Consider the following 27,899-nt stretch of genomic DNA (forward strand, 5'->3'; position numbering starts at 1 on the left):
TAGCATTACTCTTAGTTTCTTATCCCTTGTGATACCTATGGAGGTGGGTTTGTCTTTTGAGCCTTGCCTAAAAAAGGCACTATGGGGGTAGCAAGAGCCTTTGCCAATATCCAAAAACTCAGGGGTTACAGGTGCAAGCCGTCCCTAGCGAAGCATCGTGGCTTGTCGAGCATGTCATCCCAGGCTGACAGGCATTGGATCCCCTTTGAATAACACCAATACTTAAGCCAATTGTTGAAATTGATCATCTTGTCTTCAAATTGTGGCATCATTCTTGGTGAGGGTAAGATGCTACTCAAGGTCAGGGTCATACCGGCCTGGGCTACATGCTCAGAGAGCTCCTCTATGTCTCTTTTCATGTAGTCCAGGGAGGTACGCCTCAGGTCATTCACACCAGCATGGACAATGACTGAGTCATATTTGTACTTGCCTTGGAGTGACCTGAGTGCTTGTGTTATGTGGAAAAAAAATAAATGCTTGTGTTATGTGGCGGATCCTAGCGCCCGACAGACAGCTCACCATGACCTTCTGCTCGTTCAGCCTGGTGAGCGGGACGTCAGTGTGCCTGATGATAGAGTCACCTATTACAAGTGCATCAGGTGGGTTGTTTAGCCTTAAGGGCTGTGACTGTTCGGCACACTGGCTTTGTGAGCTATGTGTTGTATGTGTTTTGTTTTGGGATAGCGGTTGCTTGGGTGTCTGCTTTGGAGATCTCTGCTGCTTAGGCAGATTTTTATTTAGAGCCTCCGAGTATGTTTTTATGTGTTTATGTGTTTGGTTTGCTGTCGTGGTAGGTCTATGTGAGACTGGAATTGTAGTGAGTGTGGTTTCCTTCTCCTCCTGACTGGTTACACCAGTACTGAGTTGAGAGAGCTTAGCCTCCAGTATGGCTATATGGTTGCATCTCTCACATGTGTTGGAATTTGTTGGGAGGAGGAGAGGGTTGTCTGTGTACATGAGGCAGTTGTAACATTGCCTCAAGATTCCCAGATTCACCAGCTGGACTGGAGAGGAGATTGACAACTGACCTTTGGACATGCTAGAATAGTATTGGGAATTCCTTTATATTTGAAAAAAAAGGGCTAATGGGGAACAAGGTACTCAAGGGGAGTTTGTGAGGGTGTAGTGCTTTTAATTTTTTAGTGCTGATTTATATAATTGCTTTAGTGGGCAAGTGCCAGATAACTTAAATGCAATGTGTTACAGGTAACTTAAATGCAAAAACGACAAACAGTAACTTTCTTTCAAGTGAAACAAGGAAATAAGTACAGTAACCAATGCAGATATCACTAGGGATCCGCAGAAGCACTGAAAAGCCGCATTTTAGTTGGAATTAGCGTTTCAGGGAATGCAATGCAATTAGACTTCACATTTGAGGTAATTCAGTATAGAACATCTTCAGTAACTGAAAAAGGGGAATCTTAAGGAACAGACTGCAGTTTGACCTTGCTAATTTTAACATGAATGGACTCCTTATGTACATAATATAGGATCTGAAAGCAAGGAACAGGTGATAGTGGAGTAACAGCTTAACTCCTTTATGTTGCTTATCAGATAGAAGGAAAATAAGCTGAAGTGTTTGTCCCTCCCACCCGCTCAGTCCTTGTTCTTACATTTGGTGGCTTTTGAGTTGCCCGCCCCTACTATAAATCTCATTTTGGACACTCCTCCCAGTCCCATCTCATCAGCTTATTCTACTGAGTAGAGAGAGAGATCATTTGGGAGGACCCCCCCCCTTAGTTTCTCAACCTTAAATTATCGTGTTTCATCCCTTACCACTTAATCTAAAAAAAAAAAAAAAAAAAAAAAAAAAAAAACTTGCACTTTATTCATCTGCTTTTACTGTGTTTGTGTTTCTTCGTACTTTATTACTTTATTTTGCTTTGGCTGCCTGTTCTTAAAAGTACTCAGTCACATTTATTCTTCTGCATTTATTATTGCTTGTTAGTAGCCTGATTAAATTGTAACTGTTATTCCAAGCCTTTTGGTTTCAGCTTTTGGGCTTCAGGACAGTTGTTTTACATTAGGAAGGTTTGTGGGTTTGTGGTCTGTACTCTTGTGGCAGGAGACATAGCTTACATCCTTATAAGTTGGGAGTTGCTAGTGGAAGGCTTAGTGTATGTTATTCTAAAAGTGTATTAGTTCTGTTTTAAGCACTTGAGCTTCAGGTCAGTTATTTTGGATTAAGAAGGTATGTGGTCTGCACTCTTATGGAAGGAGAGGGTAGATTCTGCCCTTCTGAGTTGGGAATTGCTGATTAAAGGCATGTGTATATATTTACTGAACCAATTATATCTTCATGAATGTTTTACTAAAATAGAACTCCCCTAGCTTGTACTGTAAATAGAATTAGAGTAAGTGTCCTTCCTAGTATATATTCTCAATTAGTATAATCTAGATTGAACCATGAATCTGTTTGCATTTTACTAACTACTTACTTTCTTTATGTAAATAATTTGTTTTGTATTAACTTCAATGTGGAGCTTTTCTCCCCGGGCCTCTGCTGAAAATGGAAATGTATCCAGTTGGACTAGCCTGGTAAACAAACGTAAAATAAATAAAAATAAATAAAAAATAAAGGCATATTGAGATTGCTTATTTGAACTGTTTCTTTCTGAAATTGGTGCACCTTTTTTGCTGTAGCATAGACTAGAGTCAGACCTGCTGAATCTAGCTTTGTTTGTATAACTTGAGCACTAATCAAGGCCATCTTTTTCAGAGAAGATTCCTCTGCATCCTAGTGGCAGAGGTGTGCTGTTAGAACTTGCCCAATTGAAGACTGCTGGGACAGGACTCAGTTTTGAGCTTTTTATTGGTTAACTGGTTAATTTGTTTAAACCAGTTTGCTCTTGTTTGCTACTGTTATATTTAAGTGTGTATCTATTCTCCTGTGTTAAACTGACCTAAACATAGTTTAAATATCTTTAGCATAGTCTGGTTACAGGTTTTTCTGTATTCAGATCTGTTTGTGTGATTCCTATGTTTCCTGCTATGCCATCTTGTGTTGGCCAGGGCCTGCCTGTAAGAAGTAAGTAAACTCATTGGAACTGGTCTGGCATAGGGTGTTGAGCTAAGAACTAAGGGACAAGGGTTGATTAGTCAATTCCAGTGTTTTTATTTTACTTTCATTTTTCTGTTATTTAAACCCAGCATTTGCATGGGTGTGTGCTTGTTTGCCCATTGCACACGCCGCTGTGCTGTTTTAGCCCTTTGCCAGGTAACGCAGTTGCATTTTTTTCCCTTACCAGCACTCCTGTGTGAGTGAGACCCTCACCTGCAGCTACTGTACTGATTTTATCCAGCCCGACTCACACCTATAGGTACTCTCCTCAGATAGTACCCACTCTACTATCCCTGACCTCTCTTCCACAGATTCTGATAACCATGGATGGACAATTTCCTATGGTTTCTCCTGCTAGTCTGGTTGATATGGGCATCCTGAGGCAGTGTAACAACTGCCTTATGTACACAGACAACCCACTACTAATACCACCTAGGAACACAATATGTGAGAGATGTAATCACATTAAGAACCTAGAATCCTTGCTGTCTCAGTCACAAGCCAGTAGAACTGGCACTGAAAAGGTTGTCTGCACAAACACTACGGACACTACACCTCAAACACCACCCACATCTGTACAATACACTCCTACATATGCGGTGGTTCTCAACAAAAACATACCTAAAAAAAGAAACCTTCAAAGCAAAAACACACACGCACATCACAACCCACAGCACCAAGCATGACACATAGTATACACGTCTGTGTCTCACAGCCTCTAAGGCCCAACCACAAACCCAACATGCTAGTCATAGGAGACTCTATCGTGAGACACACAGATGTGTCCCTCACCAGGCTAGATAAGGAGAAAGTCACAGTAAGTTGCTTGTCAGGTGCTAGAATCTGCCATATCACGCACACACTCAAGTCTCTTAACAACGGGTACTGTTATGGCTCTGTCATAGTCCATGTTACTGTAAATGACTTAAGATGTACCTCTCTGGACTATATGAATAGATACATGATTGAGCTTGCTGACTATGTGTCCCAGGCAGGTATGTCCCCAGCCTTAAGGAACATCCTACCATCACTCAGAATGATACTGCAATACAAACAGAAAATGATTGACCTTAACAATTGACTTAGTTTCTGGTGTCATTCCAAGGGGATCCAGTACCTCACAGCCTGGGAGGACATGATTGACAGACCATGATGCTTTGCCAGAGATGGCTTTCATCTGTCTCCCCTGGGCTTTAGGCTTCTGGCAAAGGCTCTTGCCTCCCCCATAGTGCCTTTTTTAGGCAAAGTCACGAGCACAAAATTACCAACATGAAAAATTCTTATAAACAAAATTTAAAGGTCATGCTGCTAAAAGCTAGGAGTCTTAGCATGAAACTGCACTCATTGCAAGCATTCTGTGCCCTGGAGGATGCTGACATTTGTGCAGTTACTGAAACCTGGCTCAAAGCTGTGGAGAACACCCCAACGTTACCAGGGTACTCATCCTACCATACTTTCAGACCTCAAACAGAGGGCTACAAAGCCAAAGAAGTTGGAGTTTCAATATTTATCAAAGAAACCAACCATGAAAAAGTAAACTTAGTAAATACAAAAAAGCAATATGGCGTACAGGTGGACATAACAGTTGTTTATTTAGCGCTTTCATCGGTAGTTAACCTTAAGACTTCTTCAGAATAACAAAAACAATTTTTAAAATCCACATACTTAAGTACATTGAAAACACATCACATGTTACTCACAAGCAAAATGATTGGGCAATTCATTAATCTAATGCATTCTCATACTTAACTATTAAAAGGCATCAACAACACTAAAAATTGATAGAAAAAGTTGGTGTTTGAATAAACGTAAATACCGTTCATAACTTCAAGTTATAGAATGTATATAAAAAACTTTTAAAATAGATTTTCTCCATAAAGTGTTGGATATAGTGTCTAAACCAAAATTTTTCCAAATAAAATAGTCACATGTGAAAATCAGCTTTTAATTTCAAAAGGCTAGAGATGGAGACCATTTTGTTCAACCCTGGTGTATGTGTGGCATCACATCTAAGTTGCCATACTAATTCCCTGTATTCCAGGAATGAATCTATAGGGCCTCCTCTTCCCTAATTACCAAGTTGCTCAGTAGCACTGAACCTAAACTGTTGATTCGAGAATTCTATAATGTGTTTTGATAGTGCATTCTTAGTGCGCCCTCTCTGTATATCACATAGATGTTGGTATATACATTTAGGTTCATAGGTTCATAGGTTGGTACTAGGCTATCGGCCCTAGGGCCTATACAAGCCTAGCCATAACAATTCCCTGGATATTTCTTCCCACAATATTTACTTCCCTGAACCCCTGTCTAGCAGGGTGACTGATGTGATCCCTAGGGTAAATTTCCTATCTCCCATCCAATCATTAAGGTTCCTTTTGACGATGGACAAGGAGGTGCTGTGCTTGACATGTATGGGCAGTCTATTCCAGAGTATGGGGAGTCTCTGGGTCAGGAACCTATCCTTCCAGCACATTTTGTTCATTGTGATGACAAGGTTTAGATCCCTGGAGTGTGTGGCTCTGAGGGACTGGGATTTCTTTAAGTGGAGCATGTCCAACAGCTCTGGGTTTGATATTGCCTTGTATGTTAAGCAGAGATCACCTCTGAGTAGACGATATGCCACAAAGTATAGCTGGAGTTTTTTTAGATGGTCAACATAGGGCATCTGCTTTAGGCCTGTGATTCTTTTAGTGAGGTATTTCTGTGGCCTTTCCAGCTGTTGCAGATGTCTTGTGAGGTACATACCAAATGGGGCATTGTACTCTATAAGGGGTCTAATGAGGGATGAGTACAGTGGGACAATGACCTCCTTTTTTCTGGATGAAAAGACCTTTGTGATGAGGTGTGCCACATAGAAGGATTTCCTGACTGTTGTGGTGATGTGGTTATCGAAGGTGAGACCACTGTCCACCTGTGTTCCTAAGTCTCTCATCACAATCACACTTTTGGTGTTTAGTGTACTGCCACCTATGTGGTAATTCATGGGTACATGGTTTTTCCCAAAGGGGATAACTATACACTTCTTGGCATTAAGCTTGAGCCCATGGCTCTGGCACCAAACATCTGTTTCTGTAAGGCCATTTTGTAGAATATCCACATCGTTTGGGGATTCAGTAATGGCTCCCAGTTTGCAGTCATCTGTGAACTTCGTTAGCCAGAGTCCCTTAGTGTTGGCCTGTATTTCAGAGAAGTAGATGCCAAACAAGAGTGGTCCCAGCACTACCCTGAGGTACTCCACTTGTCACTTGTCTGGAGCTGGATTTGGCGTTGGCTACTTTTACAGTCTGGGTTCTGTCAGTAAGCCAGTTGGCAACCCATTGAGTGACATAGAGATTTATGCCCATCTTAGTAAGTTTATCTATGATTCAAGAATGGGGGATGGTGTCAATGGCCTTGGAGAGGTCCAGAAAGGCTGTGCGGACCACCTTACTCTTGTCCACAGCTCTGGAGACTGATTCAAAGAAGTCAATCAGGTTCAGGAGACAAGATCGTCCCTTCACAAACCCAAACTGAGTGGGGTCCAGTGTTTGAAGGTTACCAATGTCTTTGTTTATAAGTTTCATGATAATGCGTTCCATACCCTTGAAGATCAGGCTCATCAGATTGATGGAATGGTAGTTCCTGGGAACCAAGGTGGATCCCCCCCTTGTGGAGTGGGATAATTGTAGCTGTCCACCACTCAGTGGGCATGAAGCCTGAGGTGAGGCTATTATTAAACATGACACTTAGTTGAGGTGCCAGTTCATTTTGTAGTTCATGTAGTACACAGCCCGGGATGTCATTTGGTCACATGGATGTTGTATTCTTAGCTTTGGAGAATACAGTTTCTACCTGTGTGGCCGTGATTACTGGAATTTGGCAATCATTTAGTATTGAGATGGGCCCTTTAGGAGGTGAGAGGGGGGTGAAGTTGGCACTAAATCGATCTGCCAGGATATTGGCAATATCCTTGGGATCAGTATATTTAATGCCATTCTGTTGTAGCTCAGAGGAGATCTGAGCATTGCCATTTAGATTCTTGGCATAGCTATAGAATGCCTTGTGGTTGTCTTTGGAATCTTTGGAAATTTTATTTTTGTAAGTAGCTTTGGGGATTTTTTGAGGGATCTCATCTTCTTAATGAGTTTGGTAAGGAGTTTTTTTGCATCCTGGGATTTTCCTCTTTTCTGCAACAGTTTCTTCCTTCTGTTGTATAGTTTGTTTATGGCAGGGGACCACCAGATTGGCTACCTTTTTTTGGAGGAGAGCATCTTGGTTCTATTTGGGCACTATTCATGCACGAGTGGATGTGCTCATACAGTGCCTTAGTGTAGGATTCAGCAGTCGAACTTTCAGCTCCCGTCTGCATGCGTGTCATGAAGTTTGTTACTTCTGACTTGAGTAACATGAAGTTGGCTTTGGAGAAGTTTTTTACAGAGGTTTCCTTACTGGGGGGTGGGGGGGATGTGGATGTCAAGGGTGATTTGCTTATTGTCAGACCTGACCAACGAGGGGGTGACCACTGGTGTAGAGCATATATCTCCCGTGTTGGTAATGACATGGTCTAGGATTTTGGAGCCCCTGGTGGGACAATGGATTAGTTGATCCAGGGTATTGGAATTTATGAATTCCAAGAACCATTGGGAAAAGGTGTTTGTACCCAAGTAGTTTTCCCAGTTAATGGCAGGGTAGTTGAAATCACCCTTAAAACTATTAATGGTTTTACCTATATAAAAATGTATGTCGGCACTGTTGACAAATAGCTACATACACTAAACACTTACTAACACAATTTAACCTCTGTTTTTGGATCACCTTGCCATAACCCTGAATGTGTAAAACTTTGTTCTCAATCATATAGGGGCATTGTGGACAATGACCACACTTTCTCATGCATCCTTTTACTTGTCCTACCATGTTCCTTTCTAATAAATTCTTAAAGGATGAATCCTTTCTGTATACTATTAAGGGTTTATCCCCAGTTTTATTAATAAATTTATGTTCACTGCCAAACAGTACCCAGTTGTTGGTTATAATTTATTTTATGTTGAAGTATAGGGGATTGTAAGAAAGCACCATTGCATTAGCAAAGGGCTTGTATGACCCAGCATTGTGTTCTCCCCTCTCAATTGTCAACCCCTGTTCATCCTGTGACATATCTAAGAAAGTTAAAAAATGTCCATCCAATCTCTTTATAATTACCTCATCCAGTATTGGATCAATAAATTGTTCTGGGTAGCCTCTCCTAACCAACATGTATTTCAAAATATTAACCTCGCTCAAGAACATAGTATAATCACTGACCATTCTAGCCAACCTAACCCCTTGCCCTTCTTATTTATCAAAGACATACACACCTCCAGGCTGGCCAAATGGTATGATGCACAGGAGACACTGCAAGTGCAGTTAACTGTCAACAAAACACCTATTCAAATCATAGCTAGCTACAGAACCCCAACCATGTCTCAGGATGCCCACTCCACCTGTCTGGACTTACTTGAATCCATCAAGATTCAACCCTCTACCCTGATCCTGGCTGACTTTAACAATCCAACCATAGAGTGGAAGTCCTATTCTAGCACAAACATGACCGCCCAGAGATTCCTTGACTTTCTCAATGCCAATGCATTGGATCAGCTGGTCAACACCCCCATGAGAGGTGAAAATATCCTGGACCTGGTCCTAACCACCATGAGTAGCCACTGTAGCACTCCTACAGTGTCATCCTCCTTGGTAAGATCTGACCATAAAGCGATCACTTTTGAAGTCACCATCTTCCCTGACCCCCCCCCCCCCCCCAATCAGGGTTAAACGAAAAAACTTTTCCAAAGCTGACTACAGTCTTCTCAGACCAGGTATAAGCAGCTTCCCAGCCACCATCCCTTAAGTTGGAACTAGCACTAATGTCCAAGCCTACACCAAAAAAACTATATGGGTACCTCCATAGCTGTATGGATTCAGCAATACTGGACATGACCAAATCATCTTCCTCAAGGGAGAGTAAAACTGTCTGGTGGACAGCAGCAATAAAACAACTCTATAATAGTAGGAAAAAAATTACTGTCCAGGGCCAAGAAGGAGCAGGTGCCAAGTTGGAAGCAATCTCACCTTTGTCTGAACAAGCAAATAAGGTCACTGGTGAAATCCTCTAAGGCTAACTTCGAATCTAAATTGGCCACCAAGGACAATCACAAGGCCTTCTTCACATATGTCTGTAATCTCAAAGGCAACACCCAAATCTGCTCTGAACTGGTGGTCAATAACACCACATACACAAATGCCATAGATACAGCCAACCTGCTGGCAGACAGGTGCAGTGACAACTTCACTTCCCTGCCCTGCCATCAGTAAACCAGGCCATCTGCAGCACCTACCCCCCCCCCCCCAATCACCAGGGAGCAGGTCCTTAATTCCCTCTCAAAGGCAAAAAATACAGTCCTCATGGGAACCGATAATATCCCTGGCTGTATCCTACATGAACTCAGGCATGAGCTCTCAGTTACATTAGTCATCCTATTCAACCAAAGCTTGAGCACTGGCTTCATTTCAGCTGAATGAAGTACAGCCAATGTCATCCTTCTACACAAAGGTGGAGCGTCCACTGACCCAGACAGTTATACGCCCATCAGCCTAACTAGCCTGATCTGCAAGGCCATGGAAAGTATTATTATGGACCTTATAAACAAGGACATTGGCAACCTCCAAATGCTTGACCCACACAGTTTGGTTTTGTCAAAGGGAGATCATGTCTGTTAAACTTGGTTGACTTCTTTGAAACAGTCATCAAAGCCATGAACGAGGGGAAGACAGTGCACAGCACCTACCTTGACCTAGCCAAAGCCTTTGACACTATTCCCTACCTGGGCATAACAGATAAACTCTCCCAGCTAGGCATCAACCTGTATGTTACCAGATGAGTAGCTAACTAGTTCACTGATAGAACCCAATCAGTCAAAGTAGGAGAAGCCACCTCTAGTAGTAAACCCATAATGAGCGGTGTACCCCAAGGATCGGTCTTGGGACCACTACTGTTTGGGATATACTTTTATGAAGTGCAAGCCAAAACCAGTGGTCTGTGGCTGACCAAGTGTGCAGATGACTGCAAGCTGGGTGCTATCTTAAATTCCCTTAGTGATTTGAACATCCTCCAAAAGGGCCTTACCCCAAACTAATGACTGGTGCCAGAAGCATGGCCTCAAACTGAATGCCAAGAAATGCATCATTATCCCCTTTGGGGAAAATGTCATCCTCACTAATTATCACATTAATAACAATGTACTAAGCATGCAATCAGTCGTGAGGGACTTGGGTACCCAGGTTGATAGCAACCTGACATTTGACCACCACGTTGCCTCTGTTGCACGGAAGGCTTTCTACATGGCCCACTTCATAAATAAGGGTATTTCATCCAGGAACAAGGAGGTCCAGGAAAATCCAGGGTCTCTAATGCATGTCCTATACAGGTAGGCTAAAAGCCCTGTCCCTCTACTCAGTCTCATACAGACTGCTCAGAGATGACCTGTGTCAGGCATATAAGGGCATTTCAAACCCAGTCTTGATGGTGTTGTTGCATATCTGTAAGACAAACTCCACTATCGCAACCCACACACAAGGCCTTAACCTGGTCTGTGACATTAATAGAACTTGTTGGTGGGGTAGATTTGTATCCCAAAGACTCCCTTATCTGTGGAATAGACTCCCTCTACATGTTAAGCAGATTATCTCCTAGACCTGTTTAACAGGAACCTGGATGACTGGATGGGAAACAGAAAATATACCCCTAGAATCCCATCTGTGTCCTTGCTGGACAGGGGAAACAGGTGCTAACTTTAAGGGAACATGGGTAAAATTCTTGGCTAAGCTTATAAGGGCCTCCAGGCCAATAACCTGGTATTATTCTATGAACCTATGAACCTATGTTGGAGCAGTGTTTGAGCCCAGGATGTTGTGCATGAGCTAAATTTAAGAAATATACAGGAGTTCAGTAAGGTATAGCTTGATCCAGGTTTTCAATAGCTATATCTTTTTCCTTGGTGCTTTCTGTACTGAGGTGTATTAGTTTAAGATATCTAATATTTACCCAGTAAAATATACAGCTGAAGGAACAGGTCTTGGGTTAGGATGGATATTGCCAGAGAGTAAAATAAGTGATGAAAGATAAGCTCTATTATATGAGTAGCATGTTCTGTTATCTCTATATGGGGTCTTCTACACTGTGACAAGTACTTCTCCATTGTAATTGAACCATATTATTACAAATGATGTTTGACATGTACTATAGGTGACACCATAAGCTTGTTTTATTATTGTAGTGTGCTTTGGTAGTTAAGATAAATGCAAGCATTAGAAGGTGGAATGTGCTAAATCAGATAAGCTTATGACACAGTATGCCATGATTGGTTAGTGGGTGAAAGTTTCTCAGTGGCTGTTCAAGTATACAGAGTGACCTGACTCACTATATAAGACACAGTAGCTTAGGGATGGTGAGTAGGGCAGGGAGGCAGGAGGAACAGTACATGCCTCTGTGCCTTGGTATACAGACTGCATTATTTATTAAAGTCCTCACTAGGATGCAAAAAGATCTACCCCCGGATCACGAATCCTCCATGTAAGACTTAATAAGTCTTACTCGGAGGCTGCAGTTGAACGGTATGACGTCAGCGTGCCATGAATATTCATGAGGGCACGCTGACTCACCCGTAACTCCTACACGGACCGAGTATGAAAGCAGGGGGCGTGTCCGACTGCCAAGCAGTCTAAATGTCCACGCCCCTACAAGTGTAGTAAAAGCAAAATGTCAACACACAAGAGCGAGTTCGCTCAAATGTACTTGCACCCAACACCACACACCCTGACACTGTAAACCCCCATCACAGTTATAAAAAGTAAAATATTTATTTATTTTTTTTTAAATCCATGATATAGCTGCCTGTATTTGTGCGTGTGTGCACGGGTGTGCCCATTGCTTAGCTATAGTTAGCAATTCCGTCATGGAAGAGCATAAGAAAGAATGTTTATGCAAATCACACCAAATTGCAATAGCATAATGGTAGAGCATATGCACAAAGAAGAGGCATTCATGGTTCGAGTCCCACCACTCCCCTTCTTATTTATGTTTTAAATCAGTATTTGAAATAATACCAGACATATATGATTAAAATATTATTAAAAGCAGTGAAATGGCCAATGTATCACTGAACAAAATATATATTTTTAAAGGATCCAAATATATAATAGCCTGCCATTAAGCAGCGCTTTACCCAGCTTAACAGTGCCCATAGTTTAATAGCGCTTTACCCAGATAAGCAGAGGTGCCCATTGTTTAATAGTGATTTACCCAGCTAAACAGAGTTGCCCATAGTTTAATAGCACTTTACCTAGTTCAATACAGTTGCCCAAAGTTTAGAAGCGGTTTACCTCGCGCAATGTGTTTGCGTGGACATGTGCGCTGCGCCAACCAGGGCACTGTAGGGCACCGAGGAGCAACACAGAGCAAAGTTGCTTAAATGCAGCCACACCCCCTAGCCTGTCTGGACAGTATGAAAATAAAATGAATGACAAGGTTCAAACCCAGGACTTTGTGCATTAGAATCAAAGTACAGAACCACTAAGCCATGACAACATAGAAGAAGCATCCACTGTTAACATTTATATACTTACGAATGATAGTTTAACCATTACTAAGCAGGTCTGCAGTCAGGCGAGAATTTTACAAAATGGCCAATCACAAAAAAGTGCGGGAAATGCGGCATATTTAAGACCCACAGGCGGGAATACATGCCATAACTGATTGTAGCTTACATCTGCAGTTAGAATGTCTGGTGTCGGAGAGGGAACATGCTTCCGAGCGCAATGTTGGAGCATCGAGGAGTCCAAATACATGGTTTGGCTCCTTGTCCACCATCACGAGTCAAGACTCCTACAGGGCTAATTCCAAGGGACGGAGTACAAGGCAGAGGCTTGGAACTGGTTAGCTCGTGACCTCACCAGTGCCACAGGCATTCCTCGGACTGGTGAGCAGGTCCGTCACCACCATGCAGCCCTGAAGAGATGAAAGGAGGACCGCCTGAACCAGTGGATACAGGAGGCCCGTGGGATGCGGGATGTCCCACAACTGAGTATGTAGCCATGGAATGCAGTATGTAAGAATTGATAATGGAGTATGTATAACGGATAGGTATGTCTCAATATCCCCTCATTTACTTTACAGCTGCAGGTGACCGTGCTATGAATCAGCAAGCCTATGCTGATAGGCTGCTAAGGCTGCGCCACCAGGCAGGTTAGTGATTATTCTGCATGTATTGTTATATAAAATATGGGAGAGAGCATGAAAGAAAGTTCTGTAGTCCAATAATACAGCCATAAAATTGCCTGAATAAGTCCTCTGCATGTACTGTCAGATAAAAACATCAGAGAGGCAGAAAAAGAGTGTAGAAACCCATTAAGAAAGGTAACATATGTCTGGAATAATATCTCTGCAGGCACTGTCATATAAAATAAGTGAGTGAGCCTGAAAAAAGAGTGTGCTAACCTATTAATAAAGGTATAAAATGTCTTGAACTTGACTGCCATATACACCGTTAAAACAAATAAAGGAGTGAGCCTGTGGAAAAGTATGTAATGTCATTAATAAAGGTCTAAAACCCAGAGTGTGTCTGTGTCACAGAGTCTGAAATGTTGTTGTACTCTTGCATTATACAAACAGTACTGTTTGAAAAGGTACTGGCAACCCAGAGTTGTGCAGTCCCATATAAAGTGGGTGATGGAAGTGCTAGTAGCTGTGAAACATATATACAGTCCACAACAGTCAGTTATTGGCTGGCATGAATAAGTAAAACTAGCACATGTGTAGCATGTTATATTTTCCCCAAAAATGTGAGTGTGTGTCAAGAAATGCAGAGTTCTGTATAAATCGAAGTGAAAATGTCATGTGAAAAAATCCCAGATATGTAGATAAAGAAATATAAATGCAATCAAGAAATATGTAGCAGTAACATCTGCATCCTGGACAGTTTGTCAGATATAGGTCAGGCATATATTGAACTAGCCAAACCTATTACACAACCTAATGTATGGTGGCAAGTGTAATAATACATGTAGGGGATATACGCTTGCAGTCACTAGGAATGTAGTGTAGATGAAAAGGTCATTAAAAGATGTTAACAGAGGTATTTTCTACACCCTACTGTATGTGCATAAACCATGCAATTCCACACCTCAATGGGTATGTGTAATCTTAAATATTTGTTGGGACATATGTCCTATTGTTCTATAAATATTTGCATTCACGTTGATGCATGTGCCCTGTTTGAACACCACAATCATGGTGGCCTGTTACTACCAAACATCCCTGCATGCTGTTGGAATAACCACTGTGGTTCAATATATGCATGTGTTATGCTTGCTGTTCAACTGTTGTACCTTTGGTGTGTTGGGTTAATGGGAATATTATTGCATGCTGTTACAAATAATCTGGAATGCTGTTTTGCTTATGTTGTAATTAAACACACCTAATCACAGAATGTATGGGAAGGCCGGTCCCAGCAGACCCACCTGTCCATCCTCAGCTGGTGAGTGCACCTGGCACCAGCACGTCTGGTGCCCAGCCCGGGCTCCCTTCCTCCGTTGATCCTGTGCCACCTTCGGATGGAAGCGCTGCAGGCAAGCATGGGTGGAGAAGGGCCACCTGTCACCCTTCAAAGGGTCCGGGTTGTGGTGTGTAGGGAGATCCAGCGTTCAGTCGCTGATCCCCTATGCCAGCTTGAGGCGAGAGTGGCGCATCTCACGGGTGCACCTGCCCATCCTACACAGCCTCCAGCACAGCCACCTTCGGGACTGTGAAGGTGCAGTGGTGGCTGCCCATGGGCGGGGATCTCAGTTCCATTGTTACCATCTGTGGGCTCATAGGCTTGCGATTTCCAAACAACCTTCCCCATCAATTGTGTTCACCCACCCCATGTGTCAAATTCTGCCCCTGTATGCATCTTGTTGGTCTTGTCTGTTTACCTCCCCAACCTACCTCCCCAAATATATCTACATCCCCTACCTCACATTCCACTCTCACCTGAAAAAAAAAAATAAAAAAAAGGGCAATCTTTTCCCACAAAAAAATGACGCCCCATACATAGCTGCCCATTTTGCACACATGTCCGCCGGACATGTAAACTGATAATTATAATTGGCACTACAAAATAATCTGTTGTCCTCACCCCTCTTTCAGGGGTGGAAGGTTGCAAATTTCACACCAAATTACGAACATATGCGCAGCTGTTGCTGGTACAGAAATGGGCAGCTATGGGCCTTCCCTACACCCTTCCTGCACATCCCAGCTTGTTTCCCTACTGTCTTTCCCACTTTGTGCCCCCTTTTTCACCACTTTCCTATCTCCCCATTTTCTTTTCTTTCAAATAAATTAGAGCGGGGTTAGTGGGAGTAAGCACTTTTAAGCAGTAGTTAGTGGGGGTGCACGAGTGTGAGCTTGTGTGCACTTAGCTAAGCATCGCTAAGCATCTCGCAACCCCACGCAAACCTGCTTACAACTGCTTAAAAGTGCCTTAGTCACTCTGTATGACAGGGCCCTTGTATTGCTCAGCAGCAAAATAAAATACACCCGTTAATCTCGAACCCCAGACCTTGAGCTCACCAGTCTGCATGGAGTACCACTACACCACAGCAGATATACAATAACTTGGTGCTGAAAGAAATATATCATGCATTACAAGGAGTGAATGTAAAGGGAGAATAGGAATGGCATAACACAAATCATGTTCTGTGGCCCTTAACCAGCAAGCGTTGTGGAATTGCATGACATAACTGTGAAAAGAGAACCAGCCATGCTAGTAGGGAATAATGTTACAGTAGCACCTTACAAACCCCACACAGTATCAGAGCAGGATAAACACTGGCATATTTGAATAGGTCAGAGGCCAGACCTCCCAACTGTGACTGGTCTACAGGGATATCCCTGATTTGCAAACAAATGTTAGCTGTGCCCCTCAGACTCCCTGTGAAATGTAGTACCAGTAGGCAGAAAGGTGGGGAATACCACTTATTGATAAATGTCAATAAGTGAGAGTAGACACTGCTTGCATGTCAGAAAAGGTGTAGTAATACATATGCTCAGAATCCAGATATGAGACATATACCAACCTTTTGACTGAGACAACAGTGTCCACATTAAAAAAGCATGGTTCCCACCTTGCAAAACTGAAAGGGCTACGCCTACCTAACCTATCATTTTATAGCTGTGTCCTGAAATCACAGTGAGAACTGCAATTACCACACAGCAGGCTGCATGCAATTTCTAAATGATGGGCACCAATTGGTGCAGAGGCCATCACATGCACATGTGCAGATACCCAGAAAAGCAGCCTGTATCTGCTGTCCACACATGCAATAATATCATTGCACCAACTGGGAGAGAGAGAGAGAGAGCATGAGCGAGAGAGACAGACACAGACACAGACAGACAGACGGATACAAACAGGCAGTAGGAGACAGACACTGAAAACAAACAGTAGCACATAGAGTAAACCAAAACCAAAAAAAAAAAATACAACACCTACAACAGACGGAGGTGAGGAATACAAAGGTAAGGTATGTAACAGATATGTATTTGCTGAAATCCGAAAGATGTGTCTGAAGGGTACCCTACATACTGTGAATCATCCATATGTGGCAGCAGTCTGTATCTATATGTACATGCACATTTGCATAGGGCAAGGTTCGTACTGCAACTGTTAGTGAAGGCTGGAAATATGTATGTTGTTGAAGGCTGCTATGTGCACATATGTATGTAGGTTGTAGTGTGTGGCATTGCAGACAGCAAGCAGTGCCGGTATATGTCATGTGGTGATTAAATGCTGTGGGACTGAGCTACAGACAGTGAGGCCTGCTACAGCTATATGGCCTGAGGACAGCAGAATGCATTCTGCACAACATTGTGCAATAGTATTACATAACCATATGTCTCACAACTGTTGCATAATTGACATCCCAACCATGAAAGGTAGGCAGTATATGTGCCTATATGTGCAGCTATATGTACAGCAATGGATGTTTAGATGTATGTGTATATATACATGTATGTATATATATATATATATATATATATATATATATATATATATATATATATACACATATATATATATATATATATATATATATATATGTATATATATATATATATATATATATATATATATATATATATATATATATATATATATGTATATATGTATGTGTGTGTGTGTGTGTGCATGTGTGTGTGTGTGTATATATATATATATATATATATATATATATATATATATATATATATATATATATATATATATATATATATATATGTATATATATATATATATATATATATATATATATATATATATATATATATACATATACATATAGATATAGATATAGATATATAGACATATAGATATATAGACATATAGATATATAGATTTATATATATATATATACATATATACATATAAAGATAGATATAGATATATGTAGATATATATATATATATATATATATATATATATATATGGATATGTATTGATATATATGGGTATATATGGATAAATATAGACATATATGGATATATATATATATATATATATATATATATATATATATATATATATATAGATATAGATATGGATATATATGGATATATATAGATATATATGGATATGTTTGGATATGTATAGATATGTATAGATATGGATAGATATGTATAGATATAGATAGATATGTATATATATATATATATATATATATATATATATATATATATATATATATATAGAGAGAGAGAGAGAGAGGGAGACACGGGGTCATATGCACTGCAACAGGTGCCTGCTGTCCAAGTCATGGACTGAACACCACTGTTGATACTGCAGTGCCATACCCCATTCCAAAACACCTTACGCAGTAACTGCCACATAGGTGGTAGCCTGCCTAACACTAAAGGTGTCAGAAGGGAACACGGGACACAGGTGGACAGTAGGCTCCCCTTTGATAATCACAGTGCCACAGTAGTCATGTAATCTTTCTATGTGGTACGTGTCATCACAAAAGGTGTGTCATCTAGGGAAATATAGGTCGGTGTTCCCCTCTACTCATCACAATGCCCCATGTGGTATGTACCTCACATGACAACTGCAGCAAGAGGAAAGGCCACTGACATACCTAACAGCTCTGATTGTCAATGTAGCATTGTTTACACCACTGTTATGTCTGAGTATGTATTATCCACCCATGTGCCACTTGGCTGAAGTGTAATGTATTGCTAGCATGTGTTAGTGAGTGGACAGTACATGTGTGATGTGTGCAGTACAGATTAGCAAGTGTACATCTGTGAACATGGTGGGTGTGCACTGTCTGCATGTACGTGCATAGTGTACCCATGGGACAGGTGGCATACCCTGTCGTACACATTGTTAACATCTCATAGTATCTTTCAATGGCCAGTATGCATTCTACTACAGTTATGTACTAACATGGGTAGACATGTGTGTATGACATGGGTTGACACTATGCTGTGGGTGATACCATTAATATCTGTCAATGATTTGTGGTCTGGTAGTATATACAACCTCAACAGCATGACTATAAGCAATCATTGGATGATGTTCTGACAAATGACACACAGTCGTAGGGAACTCAGTAACAGTTGGATCCTTCTGGTGCTACACTATAACACTAACCAGTGGTAATGACCGCCACCCATTCCTGTGACCACACCTGTTTGGCATATAGCCCCCTTAGGTACATGCAAACACACTAGGGATGTGTCCATCCAAATCTGGAAATGCATGCATTGACCTACAATGCATTCCCTGGATGGGACGCATATCCTACACAAGGGTATCATACAGACAGATACCTGTTGTCTGATACATGCTGTATAGCAGTAAGCCGACTATGGCATAGTCATCCTCATGTACTATACATACTATCCCATCAGTACCACACAGGTGGTAGCCCTCAACATGTATGTTGGGCACCAATGTGTACATACAGCCTCATGTTATGTCATGTGTCTCTTGGTATCCACATATCCATAGGTATTGTGGAGTCCCAAGGTGTATCACATAAGACATTAGAGGCCTGAGTGCATATCCACAAGGCAGTTGTACACCTATAAAGACTGTCCATTATTGGCAGTCATTGTTGTGTATGAACATGTCTGAAATATACCCCAGGCATATACCCTCACTCACACTACTCTTAAGTAACTGTCATGGGTGTGTGTGGCACAGATGACCTTGGCCACAGAACACGACAGTGGATGGCCTTGTCACATACATACATATGTGACCTATGATCTGAGAAGCAGCGGCACAACCTGTCAATGGAAACAAATGTATTCATGTAGTATGCAGGCTTCACACCTATGTACTAATTGAGGGGACATGTACACATATATATTTGCCAGGCAGATACCAGATGTGTGCAATGCACTTACTGTTGTAATCATAATATGTCATACCATAGTAAAAGCTAAACCCACACCGCAATGACCAACAGTGACACACACACAGTCAGCATTTGCAGGATTCAATCCCCTACCTAACTATATTATGACACTAGAGAAAGATGTATTAAAACAGCGCACTCTTTGCTTTACTGGGTGATGTCCCTTCTCCTTCTGTATTTGTAGGATGGTGACATCATTAGTCTTTCCAAAGAGGAATGTACCTCTTTTAGTGTGTTTCCCAGTCTCCAAAAAGGGCACTCCTTTCAAAGACAAGTGCATACATACACACACCCCCCACACACACAGTCAGCGTTTGTAGAATCCAAACCCCTATTTAATTATGCTATGATACTAGAGAACGATGCATTAACATGGTGCGCTATTTGCTTTACTGGCTGGTTTCTCTTCTCCGTCTGTATTTGTAGGACGGTGACATCATCAGTCTTTCCAAAGAGGAATGTACCTCTTTTAGTGTGTTTTCCCAGTCTCCAAAAAGGGCACACCTTTCAAAGACAATTGCACACATACACACACCCCCACACACAGTCAGCGTTTGCAGGATCCAAACCTTTACTTAACAATGTTATGATATTAGAGACCGATGGTGTTTTTTTTTCTCCGTCTGTATTTGTAGGATGGTGACATCATCAGTCTTTCCAAAGAGGAATGTACCTCTTTTAGTGTGTTTTTCTAGTCTCCAAAAAGGTCACTCCTTTTAAAGACAATTGCACACATACACACACCCCCCACAGTCAGTGGTTGCAGGATCTAAATCCCTACCTATGTTATGATACTAGAGAGCGATGCATTAACACGGCACGTTATTTGCTTTACTGGATGGTTTCCCTTCTCCGTCTGTATTTGTAGGATGGTGACATCATCAGTCTTTCTAAAGAGGAATGCACCTCTTTTAGTGTGTTTTCCCAGTCTCCAAAAAGGGCACTCCTTTCAAAGACAATTGCACACACCCACCACAAACAGTCAGCGTTTTCAGGATTTAAACCGCTATATAACTATGTTATGATACTAGAGAGAGACACGCATTAACACGACACGCTATTTGTTTTACTGGGTGGTTTCCCTTCTCCTGCTGTATTTGTAGGATGGTGACATCATCAGACTGGACATGGTGATGTGTGTACACTTTGTTTTATGCCATTCCAGGAATGGTCCATGTGGGTCAGCAGGTGTCAACAGCTTGAACAAGACCTCATAATCCTTACCTTGTGTGATCTATCTGTGGACACATTGACATTCCGTCATATGTCAACACATATTTATGCACAGCTTGTTGGTTTTGTGGATACTACATGTGTCTGGGATGTTGATAAAGGGCTATTCAAAGTCTATGTGAGACATGTGTAGATGTGTTAATTGATGTATGTCCTGGGAGGCTGCCTTGCAAACAGTCTAGCATGTTTGGGAACCATGATCCACACATGAACATACCACAGTTGGTAGGGTTGTGTGTATGTCAGCTTCCAATAGCTCTGTTTATGACTGCAACCATAATGGACTCCATGACCTTGCAGATCAGACTTCATAGGCGTACTGGACTTAACTTCCCATGGTGTGTTGTGCACCAACACTTGTGGGGAGTGACATATGTTGCTGTGACACATTCAATGGTTCCACATCCTGTGTAGGGGGTGAGGATCAGCTGACTGTTCAGGTGCAGGATCTGTTTGTTCTGTAGTTTGTGCATGACACATATTGGGAATCAATGTATTCCACTTGCTGCCATGCTTTTGGCAGTGGGGGTAGCTGCTCATCCATTCTACATGTGATATCTCCTGGTATGATGATATGGCCTATTGTCAGTGGGAGGTGGGTATGTACATATGGGCCTGTCTGTCAGGATGCTGGCATTGTCAGTCAGGTACAGTTGGCCCTGACTCAGGACATATATGGGTGCACATTGCTATTTATGACATAGCTAAAGGAGGTGTCATGATTCAGTCTGGACTCCTTCTCAGCTACTCTCTACAAAACACCAACGAACATGAGCACTAATCCCTGTTATACTCTTTTACACACTTAACACCCTACTGATCCTTTGTGATCAGGCTACAGAGTATGTCATCATAATATCCTGGCATGTCCAGGGGTCGGTTTTGTGTGTAATCTCCAGTCCAGCTGGTGAATATTGTGATATTGACACAATGTCACATCTGCCTCATGTACACAGACAACCCTCTCCTCCTCCCGACAAACTCAGATATATGTGTGAGATGTACCTATAGAGACATACAGGGTGCTGAACTCTCTCGACCCATGACTGGCACAGTCTATCAGGTGGTGAAGGTAACCACACACACCACATATCAGTCTCACATATCCTCTAGCGACAGCACTCAAACCACATTATCACACATAGACATACTTGGATGCTGTAAATGTACTCTGCCTAAGCAGCAGAGACCTCCAAAGCAGACACACACACACACACACACACACACACACACACACAACTGCTACCCTACTACAATACACAACTTATCACATAGTTCACAATGTCAGTGTCCCACACAGTCACTGCCCTTCGGGCTAAACAACACACCTAATACACTTGTAATAGGTGACACTTATTGTCCGACACACTGACGTATCACTCACCAGCCCTAACAAGGGAATAGTCACTTTGGGCTGTCTGTCGGGTGCCAGGATCTGCCACATAACACGGGCAGTCAGGTCACTCCAAAGCAAGTACAGGACTGGCACCATCATTGTCCATGCTGGTGCGTAAAACCTCAGACGTTACTCCCTGGACCACATGACATGATACATGGAGGAACACTCTGATCATGTAGCCTAGGCCAGTATGACCCTGACCTTGTCTAGCATCTTACACCCACCAATTATGATGTCACAGTATACAGACAAACATATCACGTTTAACAGTTGCCTAACAAATTTGTTTCATTCATAGGGGATACAGTGTCTGTCAGCCTGTGGTGACATGCTCAACATGCCACGTAGCTTCACTATGGACAGCTTGCACCTGTCACCCTTGGACTTTTGAATGCTGGCTAAGGCTCTTGCTAACTTCATAGTGCCTTTTTTCAGCAGGGCTAAAAAGTCAAACCCACCTCCACAGACATTACAGGTTAAATGAAACTAAGGTTAATGCTGCTCAACACCAGATGTGTTACCCTCATATTGCGGCCACTCAGGACTCTCCTCAGTATGGAGGATAGCGATATCTGTGCACTAACAGATGCCTGGTTCATGCTCACTTTTGCACACCAACACTACCAGGTTATGTTTCATACCATGCTTTCTGACAACAAGACTTGGAACAGACAACACAACTAGGGGGCATATCCATATACATCACAGATACACACACCTCTGGGTTATTAGCACTGCACAAATCATCACAGACCATACATATACAACTACCATTGTGCAAAACTGCTTTTCAGTTTGTTGCCTGCTACAGACCACCCTCCCAAACTCAGGAACCACACTTGGCTTTCATGGGAACTATGGAGAATATGAAGGTCTGTACAAACACCATTATATTGGGTGACTTCATATACACAAATATTGACTGGGGATACTACTCAAGCCCCAACACCCTAACCCAACAGTCGCTACAATTTGTAGACTCATATGCTATGGCACAAACTGTCAGCACAGCCACAAGGGGGAATACATATTGGACCTGATCATCACCAACATGGGGACTCTATGTTTCACACCAGTGATATACCCCTCATTGGTATGGTCAGAACATACATGTATCTCACTGGACATAAATATACCCACCACACACCCATCCTGGGTCATCTTGGTGAACTTCTCATGAGTCAACGTCTCACTTCACCAAAGCGAGGTGGTATCCTTCAGAGACCCTGAGACAGTGGCAAATATGGCTCACACTGCTGAATACTTTACATACACATTCTATGGACACCTAGTGGACTGCATGGATTGTGCTATCCCAAATAACAACAGGACTCACTACTCCAATGGCAGGGCACCTGTCTGGTAGACCACAGCCATTAATAAGCTGTACAACATCAGGAGGATGCTACTACATGATAGAGCACAATCCCAGACTGGGAAGGCATCTGTGATCTGTACTAGCAGACATCTATGATCAGTCATGAACTTTTCTAAGGGCCGCTTCTACTGGACAATTGTACCAGACACGTAGGACTATCACACGGCCTTCTTCAGTTATGTCAGGAACCTGGGTGGACACTCACTGATATGCTGTGAGTTACTGAATACTGACTAAACGTACCCTGAACCCACTGGCCAATGCCAACATCCTGGCAAACAGGTTCAGTGCAGATGTCTCCCCCCCATCCTCCCTAAGGAGCAACTATCCATCCCAACAGAGTATAACCTCCCTGACATCACACAGTAACAGGTGAGTGCTGCCCTCCCCAAAGCATACATCACAGTATCAACGGGACCAGACAGTGTCCCGGCCTGCATCTTACACGAGCTTCATGAAAGACGAACCCTCACATTACATCACTGTTCAGTATCAGAGTTACTACAGGATATGTACCCAAGGAATGGTGTACAGCGACAGTGGTCCCACTCCACAGAGTTGGTGCCACAATGGACCACAGACAATATTGCCCTATAAGCCTAACTAGCCTGTTCTGCAAAGCTATGGAGCGTATTGTCATGGGACTCATACACATAGACATTGGGAACCTACAGACACTGTGTCCTACACATTTCAGCGTTGTTGTGGGCAGATCTTGCCTGTTGAACCTGTTTGTATTCTTTAAACAGTTAACAGGTCCATCGACATAGGAACGGTTGTCCACACAGCCTACCTGAACCTTGCAAAACCCTTCAACACAATAACCCACTGGGCTATTGTGCATAGGGTCATCAGTGTCGATATGGACAAATATCCCACACAATGGATTGCTACCTGGATCAGGGATAGCACCCACATGGTCAGAATTGCAGGTGCCATGTCTGACAATACACCAATTACGCATGGCATCCCACACGGCTCGGTCCTGGGACCTCTCTTGTTCAGTATATATTTGTCTGACATACAGGCTACCACAGGGGGAATATGGCTGAACATGTTTGCACTTGACTGCAAACTGGGTGCCATGATCAACTCTCCAGCTGCCACATGCATACTCAAACAGGGTCTCACAGAGATGGATGACTGGTGCCTGTGCCATGCCCTACAGCTAAATGCCATTAGTTGCATAGTCATCCCCTTTGGGAATAACAACATGCCCACACATTACCACATAGGTAGTACTCCATTACATATGGTAGGAGTTGTTAGGGGTTTGGGGACATGACTTGTTTGTACTGTCGCCTTTGACATTCACGTTGCCAAAGTGGTTGGACACACTTTCTGTGTGGGCCACCTTATCCCATATGGTTTCACATCTAGATCGAGTGAGGTCATTGTGCCCCTATACTCATCACAACCATGCTTGGTTACAATGCCACATTTGGGGTGTACCTTACCCGACACCTGCAGCAACTGTACTGGCCACAGAAGTTCCTCACCAAGCAGATCTAGGGACTCACACAGATGCCCTGCACAGTTTGGATGCAGTAACTCCAGCTCTACTCAGTCGCTTACCACCTACTCGGATATGATGTGTGCCTGTTGTTTACAGATATACCCAACCCAGATTTACTGGACATGCTCCACCTCAGGATATCTGACTCCCTTGGAGCTACACACTTCAGGGACGTATAACTCAGCACAGATGTTAATTGGACATGCTGGAGGGACATATTCTTATCCCAGATCCTCCACTCACTCCAGATTGTAATCCCAGTTTCACATAGGCAGAGCCACCCACTGACCACCTACAGGAGACATCTTGATGACTGTATAGGTGATTGTATGTTTACCCCTGGGATATCTTCTGTGTCCCTGCTAGACAGAGGCACACTAGCCTAAAAGTACATGGGCTATCTTGTGTGACCTACTATTCACACACACAGTGTAGTAATCTGACAGGGTTGTGAATGCCAAACACACTCTGGCTAGGCTTGTACATGCCCTAGAGCAGATAGCCTAGTATCGACTTCTGAACCTATGCTAATGTTCAGGATGCACAATGTTTATTACTGATACTGTTTGCAGGTCTTTATCGTCTTTGCTTTACCAGTTTTTATGAACAACTTCAGTATCTGCAGAACATATTTGATTATGACAGGGTTCCACTATATTATAGATGTGTCTGTTGTCATATAACTGTGTGCACAGAGTGGATTGCTGGATAGTGACAGGTTCCTGGGTTAACACATGCAACTGCCAGATATGCATGGCCCACTGCTGTACTCAGACATGGCCTAAGTGTGTGAGCATGCCCAGTTCAGGCTTTCCGTGTTTTGTTCCCTGACATTTGTTTCATTTATTCAAGTGTGTGAGCATGCCCAGTGTGACCTTTCAGTATGTTGCTATTTGAGGTCCACTACATTTGTTGATGTGTGTGAACATGACCAATATTAACATTTATACTGTGTGTGTTGGAAGTCAGGTTCTGTTCTTACTGCAGGACTCACCTTTGTGTCATAACTCAACAGGGATTATGCTGTGCCTGCAGGGTTTCCATGAGATACTTTGCATAGACTTATCAACATTCCTTCATACAGGCAGCCCACTGCAATACTGTCATGGTTTAGTGGTTCAGTACTTTGACTGTAGTGCACAGTATCCTGGGTTCGAGGCCCATTACTGCTTTATATTTCATACTGAGCAGACCGGACTGCTTAAGGACCAGTTAAACAAATATGAGCATATTGGCTTTTGTTCAGCTATGCCCTACTTAGACCAGGCTTGTCCGACATTGCTCAATATTCACTAACATTGCTGGACATTGCACAATATTACTCAACATTGACTACAGTTGTGCTAGTCGGTGTGTGCGATTTTGTTTGCATATACTACACGGTTGTAAATGCTGTTTAGTGCTGCTTTATATTGCTTAACACATGGCAATTATGCCTTAGGTGGTGCTGCAGGGCTGCCTATGTCGGATGCACATATTACACTCCCTGTACATTTTGAAAGCAGGTAGTGTCAACTTAGGCATCCCTTTTACTATATGTGCAAGTCAGAAAGAGGTATCATTTCCAGAGTTCCTACTGAGCCAGTGTATGTGCTATGCATTGCCTCTTTGCCAAGGCCAAAGCATACTGGGCATGCCTCCTTCTGCCTACTGGGGCAGGCTCAGGTTGTTCCTCCTCCGAGTCACGCTCTGCCTGTGATGGCCTTGGCAATGGTTGGGGGCTGTTTGGCCCAGGCCTATGCTGGTCCTGCTGCAGCTGTTTTCACAGGATCATATTATGTAGCATAGCACATACCATGACAATTTGGGTACATGTAGTTGGTGAGTACTGCAAGGCTCCACCAGATGTGTCCAGGCACCGGAACCGTGACTTGAGCAGCCCAAACACATGCTCTATTACATTATGTGTTTGTGCGTGTGCCTCATTATGGCATTCCTGTTCAGATGTTTGTGCATTTCTGATGGGTGTCATCAGCCACGGCTCCAGTGCATAGCCAGCATCCCCCACTAGGTGACCATGTGGGATGTCCCCATTGGAAAATGTCAGGTACAGCTGCGTCAGATGCCAGATATGGGAAACATGGTAGCTTCCAGTGCAGCCTGCACACACATTCAGTGTTATGCCCTGGGCATCACACATGACCTGGCAGCTGTTGGAGGGGAAGCCGTTGCAGTTGAAGTAGACCCTACCCCGCTCGCCAGCTGGTGCTTTGATGTGTATGTGCGTGCAGTCTATTGCACCCACTACCTCAGCGTATTCCACTATTTGCTGGAAGAGACGCATATTGCTGGCCAATACCTCACGGGAATTGGGGAAATTTACATGATCACCAACATGTGCTGACATGGCATCCAGGAACTGGTGCAGTACCCTGGATGCTGATGCCTGTAATATCCCCATCATATCACCAGTTGGTCTCTGGAAGGTACCTGTTGCTAATATTCTTAGGCCAACACATACCTTGGTTTCCACTGGGATGGATTCCCCTCTGTTGGTTCTGTGTGTGAGGCATGGCCTGCACAGCTCAACACTTTTCTGCAGGAGGTCTCTGTTCAGTCTTTAGCGCTCCACTATCTCCAGCTCATGCAGCCCCTGGTAGGTTACCCTGGGCCTGTACACTCTTCTTTGTCTCCTCACTGTTGGTTATCCAGCAGCATTTCCATTGTCACCACCCTCAGCATGTTGCATATGTCGCCTTATAACAGTAATGGCAGCCCCTAACATTTCTTTGTCTCAGTAAAGCTTTTTCAGTTCTCACTTCTATTAGCTTACTGCAGTGTCTGTTGTGAGAAAAATAATGGACTGTTGTTTGCAGAGTTTTAAGTGCTAGGCTGG

Source organism: Protopterus annectens, chromosome 1.part1 (genome assembly GCF_019279795.1).
Source record: "Protopterus annectens isolate FY-2018-M chromosome 1.part1, PAN1.0, whole genome shotgun sequence".
NCBI lineage: Eukaryota > Metazoa > Chordata > Ceratodontiformes > Protopteridae > Protopterus > Protopterus annectens.